The sequence below is a fragment of the Manihot esculenta genome, chromosome 9 (genome assembly GCF_001659605.2).
Source record: "Manihot esculenta cultivar AM560-2 chromosome 9, M.esculenta_v8, whole genome shotgun sequence".
Taxonomy (NCBI): domain Eukaryota; kingdom Viridiplantae; phylum Streptophyta; class Magnoliopsida; order Malpighiales; family Euphorbiaceae; genus Manihot; species Manihot esculenta.
This window is the reverse complement of record NC_035169.2, coordinates 27,132,891-27,146,139: the sequence shown is the minus strand read 5'-3', so window position 1 is coordinate 27,146,139 and position 13,249 is coordinate 27,132,891.

The following is a 13,249-nucleotide window of genomic DNA, read 5'->3' as shown; positions in this document are numbered from 1 at the left end:
TTCTATGGTCAAGCACACACTAACATCCATAAAACTCATTACATAACTATACTGTACTTTTACATTACAATTTGATCATGTCCATTGCTAGCTATTACATAAACATGACTTCTTTACACTATCCGGACTCCTGCTATATCCTGTACCTGCAAGCCTGGGGGTAAAGGGAGAGGGGTGAGCTAAAAGCCCAGTGAGTAGAGCTAGTAAAACACGTTAACACTATGCTCTATGAAATGCATCATAACACAAACAATTCACATAAGGGTTGGGTGAACTTGTCACCAATTAGTCCAAGCTAACTCTGTGCCAGGCCGTAGCATGGGGTCCTGGTCTTCCTGTCATACATACATTTCTTACCATTATCCCAGGGCCTCCTCTGGGCTCCTGGTCTTCGAGTCCCATTACCGTGCCAGGCCGTAGAATGGGGTCCTGGTCTTTCCTTACTCTGTGCCAGGCCGTAGAATGGGGTCCTGGTCTTCCTGTCATGGACTAATTGGGTCATCCAACATTCACCTACATCAACAACAATCGATGCAATGCGACATATTCGTGAGACTAATGCAATCATCCTATTGCATAATCATGATGCATGAAACATGATAAAACATTTAATTTAAAAGATTAAGTTTTAGTTCCACTCACCTCTGGCTGACTCTGACAATACCGAAGCAGCTGAACTCACTGCTGGGGTCCTCGGTTCCTCGGGTCCGAACCTACACAGGTGGACTCAAATGAGGGACCAAACATACTTGAACATAACTCTAAAGTATTCCCCAAAAACCCCCTAAAACATCCTGAAAATATCACACAGAGATATGCATGAAATGGCTGAACAGGGCACTTTCGGCGGCACCTTCGGCGGCCGAAAGTCCTGGACAGATCCGAAAGTCAGGCACTTTCGGCGGCACCTTCGGCGGCCGAAAGTCCCAGACAGAGACTGTAACGACCCGAAAATCAGGCCGCCACCGGCGCTAGGATCCAGATCGACTTAAGGCCGTCGGGACCCGTAGCAAGCCAAACATACATCCTGTGAACCTGTTTAATCCCATACATGGTCAACAACATACATAAAAATTAAAAACTTTTCTTTCATTCATTCATTCAAACATTTCTTTGCCAAGCCTAGCCTGTGCATGCACAACATAACATAAACCTCTCATTGGAATCCTCATCAAATATTCCAATGGGGTAACATAACATAACATAGGCTTGGATTACATAATCATCATAAAAATATTATATCTCATACAAGACCATGTGTACTGGGAATACAACAGACTCTAGTCAAGCACATTATCAAACTTACATTACATTACATCTCATCTTACTAATACATTACCAACAAACCATGTCCACAGCTAAGCTATTACATAAACTTCTCTTACTCTGCTGACTTCTCTATCTACTCTGCACCTGCAAGACTGGGGTTAGGGGAGAGGGGGTGAGCTATAAAGCCCAATGAGCGGAAACTAAAAATATTTGCTTTAATTTCGCCCTTTTTAGGTATATTATTATACATTCTATTATTATTATGATTCCTCCATTTTTAGGTATATTATTATATAACTTTTTCTTATTCATGCTTTCATGGAATGCAACACATCACAGCTAATCACATAAAGGATGAATTTGTCACCAATAGCCCTCTACATTTCCATTAGTGCCAGAACGTAGAATGGGTCCTGGTCTTTCTCTTACATAGTGCCAGGGACGTAGAATGGGTCTTCCTGGACTTCCATACCGTATCATCATCATATCATGACATAACATACGAGGGCTAATGGATCACTCAACATTCATCCACATCAACATCAATTTATGCAATGCAGCATATTCGTGAGATCTAATGCAAACATCCTGAAATATTGCATGGCATAATGATGCATGGGCAATGCTTTATGATTCATTCATTTATTCATTTATTCATTTACTTTAAAACTTAAGAAGTTGTTCCACTCACCTGGTGACTGAAGCTGTAACAACGAGCTCGGAACGACTATCTCACAACCGGGGGTCTCGGTTCCTCGGGTCCGAACCTACACAGGTGGACTCAAATGAGGCACCAAACAACAAGAACATAACTCTAGACATACCCCCAAAAACCTCCTAAAACATCACCAAAACACTCCTAGGAATCATGCAAGAAAAGGCTGGACAGGGCACTTTCGGCGGCACCTTCGGCGGCCGAAAGCCCCTCCAGAGACGAAAGTCAGGCAGGTTCGGCGGCACCTTCGGCGGCCGAAACTCCCAGACAGAGACGAAACTCATGCATGTTCGGCGGCACCTTCGGCGGCCGAAAGTCTCGGACAGAGCCGAAACTCAAATTTTCGGGGGCAAGCTTCGGCAGCCTAAAGCTGCCTCTCAAGCCATGTTCGGCGGCCGAAAGTTCCTTCGGCTGCCAAACCTGGTTTCTGCCAAAGGGCAGAAACTTTGGCTCCCCTATGCACAAATGCCTCCCAACTCTCACATCATGCATATACTTCACCCAAATCATGCATACAAGTTCCTAGGGGCCTCAAAACATCAAATACCCCAACTACAACACTTCAAGCATACTCAAACATCATACATTGATCATAAATCACTTAAAACTTAACATTTGCTTAAAAACTCATACAACCCTATACATGTCATTCTACCCCATAAAATCACTTAAAACTTACTTAAAACACATGAAGAGCTTAAGATCGGCTCTTACCTCTTGAAGATCGAGGGTTGAGGAGATCTAAACTTGGAGATGGGAGAAGTTCCAACTTTTGGTCTCCAAACTCCGAAACTTGTTCTAAGCTCACAGATCTTCAAAACCAAAGTTATAAACTTGTAAAGATCATGGAAAAAAGGAAGGAAAAACTCAAGATTGGGGAAGGATGGCGGAATGCTCACCTTGGCCGAAATGGGGAGAAAAAGCTCGCCCATTTTCGGCTAAGGGACCCTTTTATAGGTGGCTGGCCAGGCCACGTTCGGGGGCCGAATGTGCCTCCGCATCCATGCAAATGTTCGGCGGCCGAACTTGACTTTCGGCGGCCGAACCTGAACTTCCCTAACTCATGCTTTCGGGGGCCTAACGTGCCTCCAAAACGCATGCATGTTCGGCGGCCGAACTTGACTTTCGGCGGCCGAACCTGGGTTTTCCTCCAATGCTATTTTCATGCAAAAACTCATTTAGTTTCATACTTTAAAACCATTAAAAACATAAAAACATTTCATAAAACATGTCTTTACCCTTCTAGAAGTTCCCGACATCCGAAATTCCACCGGACGGTAGGAATTCCGATACCGGAGTCTAGCCGGGTATTACATTCTCCCCCCCTTAAGAACATTCGTCCCCGAATGTTCCTCAACTAATACATGCGTAACATAGAACATAACATACATACTAAACACATAGAACACATAGATACTAACCTCTAAAAGAGGTGGGGATACTGTTGGAGCATGGACTCCCGTGTCTCCCAGGTACATTCTTCTATATTGTGGTGGTTCCAAAGGACTTTCACCATCGGGATTTCCTTGTTTCTTAGCTTTCTGATCTGGGTGTCTATGATCCGCACTGGCTGCTCCACATAGGTGAGATCCTCTTGGATCTCCACATCAGGCTCACTAAGAACCTTACTCGGATCTGACACAAACTTCCTCAACATGGAAACATGGAAAACCGGATGGATTCTTGCCATTGAAGCAGGTAAGTCCAGCTTGTACGACACATTCCCAATCTTTTGCAAGATTTCAAAGGGTCCGATGTATCGTGGGGCTAGCTTACCTTTCTTCCCGAACCTAACCACTCCTTTCATTGGAGACACCTTAAGCAATACCAGATCCCCCTCCTGAAATTCAACTAGTCTTCTGCGGAAGTCTGCATAACTCTTCTGTCTGCTTGCAGCAGTCTTGATTCTTTCTCTGATTAATGGTACCACTCTGCTGGTGATCTCTACTAGCTCAGGCCCTGCCAAGGCCTTTTCTCCAACTTCTTCCCAGCAAACAGGTGACCTGCACTTCCTTCCATACAAAGCTTCATATGGAGCCATCCCGATGCTAGCATGATAGCTGTTATTGTAGGCGAACTCTACTAAAGGTAGATGTTGCCTCCAAGAACCGCCAAAATCTAGCACACACATTCTGAGCATATCTTCTATTGTTTGGATGGTCCTCTCTGACTGTCCATCAGTCTGGGGATGGAAGGCAGTACTGAAGTCTAACCTAGTACCCATGGCATTTTGCAGACTCCGCCAAAATCTGGAAGTGAACTGAGGCCCTCTATCTGACACTATAGACACTGGAACCCCATGCAGCCTGACAATCTCATCTACATACACCTGCGCCAACTTGTCCATAGAGTAGCCACTCCTGACAGGGAGGAAGTGAGCAGATTTGGTGAGTCTGTCCACAATCACCCATATGGAGTCCAATCTGTTGGACGTCGCCGGTAACCCTACTACGAAGTCCATAGCTATGTTTTCCCATTTCCATTCTGGAATCGGTAGCGGGTTAAGCATTCCAGCTGGCTTCTGATGTTCCAGCTTCACCCTCTGACACACTTCGCAGGCTGACACGAACTGCGCCACTTCTTTCTTCATAGCTGGCCACCAATAAACCTTCTTTAGATCTTGATACATCTTGGTGGCTCCGGGGTGAATGCTGTATCTTGCATTATGAGCCTCTCTCATAATGTCTCCTTTTAGCCCTATGTCATCTGGTACACATAATCGACTCCCATAGCGGAGGATCCCCTTGTTGTCAAATCTGAACTCATCATTCTTGCCTGACTGAACAGTCCTGGCAATCTTCACTAACTCGGGGTCCTCATGCTGTTTCTGAGCGACTTGCTCAAGGAACACGGGTGTCACTTTCATCTGAGCCACTAAGGCACCTGTACCCGACAACTCTAACTGTAGCCCTTCTTCGATGAGCTTGTAGAACTCCTTTACTACTGGTCTTCGTTCTGCTGTGATGTGGGATAGACTGCCGAGTGATTTCCGGCTTAAGGCATCAGCTACAACATTAGCCTTACCCGGATGATACTGGATTTTGCAATCATAGTCACTGAGCAGTTCTACCCATCTTCTCTGCCTCAAATTCAAATCTCTTTGACTCAGGATGTACTGCAGGCTCTTATGATCTGTAAAGATCTCACATTTTACCCCATAGAGGTAGTGCCTCCACATCTTGAGTGCAAAGATTACTGCTGCCATCTCAAGGTCATGTGTGGGGTAATTCATCTCATGCTTCTTTAGCTGTCTAGAAGCATAAGCAATCACCCTCTCATTCTGCATAAGCACACATCCCAGTCCCACACGGGACGCATCACAAAAGACTGTAAAGTCCTCTCCACTAGATGGCAGTGCTAACACTGGTGCTGAAGTCAACCTCCTCTTAAGCTCTTCAAAACTCTCTTCGCACTGGTCGGTCCACAGAAATTTCTGATTCTTCCTGGTTAGTCTGGTCAGAGGAGCTGCTATCTTTGAGAAGTCCTGAACGAACCTCCTGTAGTAACCTGCCAAACCCAAGAAACTTCTGATCTCCGTCACTGAAGTGGGTCTAGGCCAGTTAACCACAGTCTCTGTCTTCTTGGGGTCTACCTCTATTCCATTCTCTGACACTACATGCCCCAAGAACGAAATGCTCCTTAGCCAGAACTCACATTTAGAGAACTTGGCATACAAGCCATGTTCTCTCAAAGTCTGCAAGACCAACCGCAGATGATGGGCATGCTCTTCTGCATTCCTGGAATACACTAAGATATCATCTATGAAGACAATAACGAAGTGATCCAGGTATTGGCTAAATACTCTGTTCATGAGATCCATGAATGCTGCAGGGGCGTTAGTTAACCCGAACGGCATCACAAGAAACTCATAATGCCCATATCTGGTCCTGAATGCCGTCTTTGGCACATCTTCATCTCTGATCCTCAGCTGATGATACCCAGATCTCAGATCTATTTTGGAGAAACAACCTGCTCCTGCTAGCTGGTCGAATAGATCATCGATCCTAGGCAACGGGTACTTGTTCTTGGTAGTAACCTTGTTCAACTGTCTATAGTCGATACAAAGTCTAAGGGATCCATCCTTCTTCTTCACGAACAACACTGGAGCACCCCAAGGTGAGGCACTCGGTCGGATGAAACCCTTGTCTACCAGCTCTTGCAACTGTTCTTTAAGCTCTTTCAGCTCTGCTGGCGCCATCCTGTAGGGAGGGATAGAGATCGGTCTGGTTCCTGGCATCAATTCTATTTCGAACTCTATCTCCCTAGGAGGCGGTAAACCTGGCAGCTCGTCTGGGAAAACATCTAAGAACTCTCTAACCACAGGCACCGAGGCGGGCTCTCTGACATCTCTGTCTAGCTCTCTCACATGAGCTAGATAACCCTGACAACCCCTCCTGAGCAGCCTACGAGCCTGTAGGGCTGATATCAAACCTCTAGGTGTACTCCCCCTGTCTCCTCTAAAGACGACCTCTGACCCATCCTGACATCTGAACTTAACCACCTTGTCTCTGCAATCCAAGGTAGCACCATGGGTAGATAGCCAATCCATCCCTAGAATGACGTCAAAATCTATCAAGTCTAGAACCACTAGGTCGGCGGATAGGCATCTTCCCTCTATGAAAACTGGACTGTACTGGCAGACTGACTCTGCCACTGACGGGTCACATTTGGGTCCGCTGACCCATAGGGGACACTCTAACCCAGAGACCATCAAACCCAACCTCTCGACCGCTCTCGGAGAAACAAAAGAATGGGATGCACCCGGGTCCATTAAGGCATAAACATCTGAACAACCAATGATGATATTACCTGACACCACGGTGTTGGATGCGTTTGCCTCTTGCTGCGTCATTGTGAAGATCCGTGCTGGAGCTGACGGACCTTCCCCTCTGTAAACTGATGAAGAAGAGGCTGACCCTCTCCCTCGGCCTCTGCCACTAGCCTGTGTTGCGGCTGAAGCTGCTGGCTGTGCTACGCTACCCGAAGTTGTCTGCTGGGGCTGTGCCGTAGGAACTGCTCTCGGACACTCCCAAGACATGTGTCCCTCTTGCCCACACCTATAGCAGGCTGTCGTCCCAAACCGGTATACTCCCCTGTGTAGCTTACCACACCTTGCACACACTGCATTATCAGCACCAGAACTTGAGCCACTTCCTAATCCCAGACCTGATTTGATCTTGCTCCAGAACTTATTTTTCTTTGGTTTCTTAGTGGTATTGCCCCACTTCTTACTAGCTGAACTCAAGGATGAAGGGTCTATCCTTCCCCCACCTGGGGTCTTAGAACCAGAAGGTTGTGCCACAGACTGCTTGACTTTTCCCTCTATTACGGCACTAGCCTCCATTCTCCTGGCCATGTCTATAATGGCATGGAAACTTTCTCTATCAGCTGACTGAATCAAAGAGGAATACCTGGAATTGAGCCTCATGACATACCTCCTCGATTTCTTCTGGTCTGTATCCAGATGCTGCCCAGCAAATGGCAACAACTCTAAGAATCTATCGGTGTACTCATCGACACCCATCTCATCTGTCTGCTTCAACTGTTCGAACTCAATCACCTTCAGCTCCCTGGAACTGTCAGGGAAAGCCCATCCTGCGAACTCATTCGCAAACTCCTCCCATGACAAACTGTCCACCTTTGGTTTCACATAGTTCTTGAACCATTCTCGTGCCTTCTTGCATTTCAGAGTGAAACCAGCCATCTGAATGGCTCTACTGTCATCAGCCCCTATCTCATCTGTAATTGTTTTGACCTTCTCCAGGTACACAAACGGATCATCACCGGTATCAAACTGAGGAGCACCCAACTTCATATAGTCGGTCATCTTAGCCTTGCTCCCTCCAGATGAGGTAGGTTGAGGTCTTTGGTTTTCTGTAACTGTGGTTTCTGCTGGTGGTGGAGGTGCGGCATCCCCTGGGATAGGGTTTGCTGTGCCTGGATGGAAGGATGGAGGTGGGTACATAGGGTACTGTGGATACTGTGGGTAAAAAGGTGGGTATGGCATGTGAGAAGGGTAAGGATTAACACTGGGGTAATCCGATGTACCTCCCATCGAATACCCGGGGTATGGTGAAAAAGGTGGGTACTGGGGTGGTGGAATAAACCCCGAGGCCTGAGTGCCTCCCTGAGACTCACCCATGCCCTCTTCTGGCATGCTCACACCAAGACTACCATCCCTCCTCTGGTCCACATCCATCTCTTCTCCCACATCTACTGACCTGTCTCCTTGAACCGTTCCTCTTACTGATCTGTTTCTACCCAGATCCAGAGATCTTCTAGGATCTCCCACTGCTCTGTCCCTGTGGGACCTACTCGACATTGCCCTTGGCAATGCTGGAGGACGGGCGCTCGTGCCCTCATCCTCCGGTGGTACTCTAGCCAATCTAGCTGATCGACGAGTTCCTCGCATTCTGATTACTGAAAAACAGCACAGAAATCAAAACATTAGCATCCAATGGTTCATGTGGAAACACATGAACCCACATCATATACATAGCATGTCTCATGGCATATCATACTTTCATTCTAGACAGGACTCTACATCCTATCCTAGTGGACATGATTTCCTATTGTGCTTGACTTTCTATCACATCTATGAGCCCGACACTCTAGGTCCGACCATATGAACCTAGGGCTCTGATACCACTCTGTAACGACCCGAAAATCAGGCCGCCACCGGCGCTAGGATCCAGATCGACTTAAGGCCGCCGGGACCCGTAGCAAGCCAAACATACATCCTGTGAACCTGTTTAATCCCATACATGGTCAACAACATACATAAAAATTAAAAACTTTTCTTTCATTCATTCATTCAAACATTTCTTTGCCAAGCCTAGCCTGTGCATGCACAACATAACATAAACCTCTCATTGGAATCCTCATCAAATATTCCAATGGGGTAACATAACATAACATAGGCTTGGATTACATAATCATCATAAAAATATTATATCTCATACAAGACCATGTGTACTGGGAATACAACAGACTCTAGTCAAGCACATTATCAAACTTACATTACATTACATCTCATCTTACTAATACATTACCAACAAACCATGTCCACAGCTAAGCTATTACATAAACTTCTCTTACTCTGCTGACTTCTCTATCTACTCTGCACCTGCAAGACTGGGGTTAGGGGAGAGGGGGTGAGCTATAAAGCCCAATGAGCGGAAACTAAAAATATTTGCTTTAATTTCGCCCTTTTTAGGTATATTATTATACATTCTATTATTATTATGATTCCTCCATTTTTAGGTATATTATTATATAACTTTTTCTTATTCATGCTTTCATGGAATGCAACACATCACAGCTAATCACATAAAGGATGAATTTGTCACCAATAGCCCTCTACATTTCCATTAGTGCCAGAACGTAGAATGGGTCCTGGTCTTTCTCTTACATAGTGCCAGGGACGTAGAATGGGTCTTCCTGGACTTCCATACCGTATCATCATCATATCATGACATAACATACGAGGGCTAATGGATCACTCAACATTCATCCACATCAACATCAATTTATGCAATGCAGCATATTCGTGAGATCTAATGCAAACATCCTGAAATATTGCATGGCATAATGATGCATGGGCAATGCTTTATGATTCATTCATTTATTCATTTATTCATTTACTTTAAAACTTAAGAAGTTGTTCCACTCACCTGGTGACTGAAGCTGTAACAACGAGCTCGGAACGACTATCTCACAACCGGGGGTCTCGGTTCCTCGGGTCCGAACCTACACAGGTGGACTCAAATGAGGCACCAAACAACAAGAACATAACTCTAGACATACCCCCAAAAACCTCCTAAAACATCACCAAAACACTCCTAGGAATCATGCAAGAAAAGGCTGGACAGGGCACTTTCGGCGGCACCTTCGGCGGCCGAAAGCCCCTCCAGAGACGAAAGTCAGGCAGGTTCGGCGGCACCTTCGGCGGCCGAAACTCCCAGACAGAGACGAAACTCATGCATGTTCGGCGGCACCTTCGGCGGCCGAAAGTCTCGGACAGAGCCGAAACTCAAATTTTCGGGGGCAAGCTTCGGCAGCCTAAAGCTGCCTCTCAAGCCATGTTCGGCGGCCGAAAGTTCCTTCGGCTGCCGAACCTGGTTTCTGCCAAAGGGCAGAAACTTTGGCTCCCCTATGCACAAATGCCTCCCAACTCTCACATCATGCATATACTTCACCCAAATCATGCATACAAGTTCCTAGGGGCCTCAAAACATCAAATACCCCAACTACAACACTTCAAGCATACTCAAACATCATACATTGATCATAAATCACTTAAAACTTAACATTTGCTTAAAAACTCATACAACCCTATACATGTCATTCTACCCCATAAAATCACTTAAAACTTACTTAAAACACATGAAGAGCTTAAGATCGGCTCTTACCTCTTGAAGATCGAGGGTTGAGGAGATCTAAACTTGGAGATGGGAGAAGTTCCAACTTTTGGTCTCCAAACTCCGAAACTTGTTCTAAGCTCACAGATCTTCAAAACCAAAGTTATAAACTTGTAAAGATCATGGAAAAAAGGAAGGAAAAACTCAAGATTGGGGAAGGATGGCGGAATGCTCACCTTGGCCGAAATGGGGAGAAAAAGCTCGCCCATTTTCGGCTAAGGGACCCTTTTATAGGTGGCTGGCCAGGCCACGTTCGGGGGCCGAATGTGCCTCCGCATCCATGCAAATGTTCGGCGGCCGAACTTGACTTTCGGCGGCCGAACCTGAACTTCCCTAACTCATGCTTTCGGGGGCCTAACGTGCCTCCAAAACGCATGCATGTTCGGCGGCCGAACTTGACTTTCGGCGGCCGAACCTGGGTTTTCCTCCAATGCTATTTTCATGCAAAAACTCATTTAGTTTCATACTTTAAAACCATTAAAAACATAAAAACATTTCATAAAACATGTCTTTACCCTTCTAGAAGTTCCCGACATCCGAAATTCCACCGGACGGTAGGAATTCCGATACCGGAGTCTAGCCGGGTATTACAGAGACGAAAGTCTCTTTTCGGGGGTAACTTCGGCAGCCGAATGCTGCCTCCACAAAGGGGGTTCGGCGGCCGAAACTCCCTTCGGCGGCCGAACCTGGTTTCTGCCAGAAGGGCAGAAACTTGGTTCACATGAACCCCTTGCCTCCCAAAACCTCAAATCAAGCATATATCTCAACCAAAACATGCATACAAGTTCCTAGGGGCCTCAAAACATCAAATACCCCAACTACAACACTTCAAATACACATAATCAACACACATTGTTCAAAACATCAATATATACCCATAACATCAACATATACCCTAACATGCATTTCTACCCATAGATCTTGCATAAAACTTACTTAAAACACATAAGGAGCTTAAGATCGGCCCTTACCTCTTGAAGATCGAGAGGGAGACGACCTAAACTTGGAGATCCACAAAAATGAGCTCCTGAGTTCCCAAAGCTCCAAAACTTGGTTTAAATGCTCAAACTTGCAAATATGAGTTTAAAACTCAAGAAAAATGGAAGAGATTTGAAGGAAGAACACTAGAGTTGCAAAGGGAAGGTCGGAAGCCTGCTGTGGCCGAAAATGGGAGAAAGCTCGCCCATTTCGGCTAAGTGCCCCATTTATAGGTGGCTGGCCAGGCCACGTTCGGGGGCCGAATGTGCCTCCGCATCCATGCAATGTTCGGCGGCCGAACTTGACTTTCGGCGGCCGAAACTGGACTTCCCTAACTCATGCTTTCGGGGGCCTAACGTGCCTCCAAAACGCATGCATGTTCGGCGGCCGAACTTGACTTTCGGCGGCCGAACCTGGGTTTTCCTCCAAGGACTTTTCATGCAAAAACTCATTCAATTTCATACTCAAAACCATTAAAAACATGAAAACATTTCATAAAAACATGATTCTACCCTTCTAGAGGTTCCCGACATCCGAAATTCCACCGGACGGTAGGAATTCCGATACCGGAGTCTAGCCGGGTATTACAATATCATACACATAAAACACATGAAACATATAAGAAACTAACCTTAGAAAAGATAAGGGTATTGCTGGAGCATGGACTCCCGTGTCTCCCAAGTGCATTCTTCCATATTGTGGTGGTTCCACAGGACTTTCACCATCGAGATTTCCTTGTTTCTCAGCTTCCTGATCTGGGTGTCTATGATCCGTACTGGCTGCTCAACATAGGTGAGATCTTCTTGGATCTCTACATCAGGCTCACTAAGAACTTTACTCGGATCTGACACGAACTTCCTTAACATAGAAACATGGAAAACCGGATGGATTCTTTCCATTGAAGCAGGTAAATCTAGCTTGTACGACACATTCCCAATCTTTTGCAAGATTTCAAAGGGTCCGATGTATCGTGGGGCTAGTTTACCTTTCTTCCCAAAGCGAACCACTCCTTTCATTGGAGACACCTTGAGCAATACCAGATCCCCCTCCTGAAACTCTACTTGTCGTCTGCGGATGTCTGCATAACTCTTCTGTCTACTTGCAGCAGTCTTAATCCTTTCTTTGATTATGGGTACTACCCTGCTGGTAATCTCTACTAGCTCAGGCCCTGCCAAGGCCTTCTCTCCAACTTCCTCCCAGCAAACAGGTGATCTGCACTTCCTTCCATATAGAGCTTCATATGGAGCCATCCCGATGCTAGCATGATGGCTGTTATTGTAGGCAAACTCCACCAGAGGTAGATGCTGCCTCCAAGAACCGCCAAAGTCCAGCACACACATTCTGAGCATATCCTCGATAGTCTGGATGGTCCTTTCTGACTGTCCATTAGTCTGAGGGTGGAAGGCAGTACTGAAATCCAACCTCGTACCCATGGCATTCTGCAGACTCCGCCAAAACCTGGAGGTGAACTGGGGCCCTCTATCCGACACTATTGAAACAGGAACCCCATGCAGTATGACAATCTCATCAACATATACCTGCGCCAACTTATCCACAGAATAGCCACTCCTGACAGGGATGAAGTGAGCAGATTTGGTGAGTCTGTCCACAATTACCCATATGGAGTCCAATCTGTTGGACGCCGCCGGTAACCCCACTACGAAGTCCATAGCTATATTCTCCCATTTCCACTTTGGAATAGGTAGCGAGTTAAGCATTCCAGCCGGCTTCTGCTATTCCAGCTTCACCCTCTGACACATTTCGCAAGCTGACACAAACTGTGCCACTTCTTTCTTCATAGCTGGCCACCAATAAACCTTCTTCAGATCTTGATACATCTTGGTGGCTCCGGGGTGAATGTTGTATC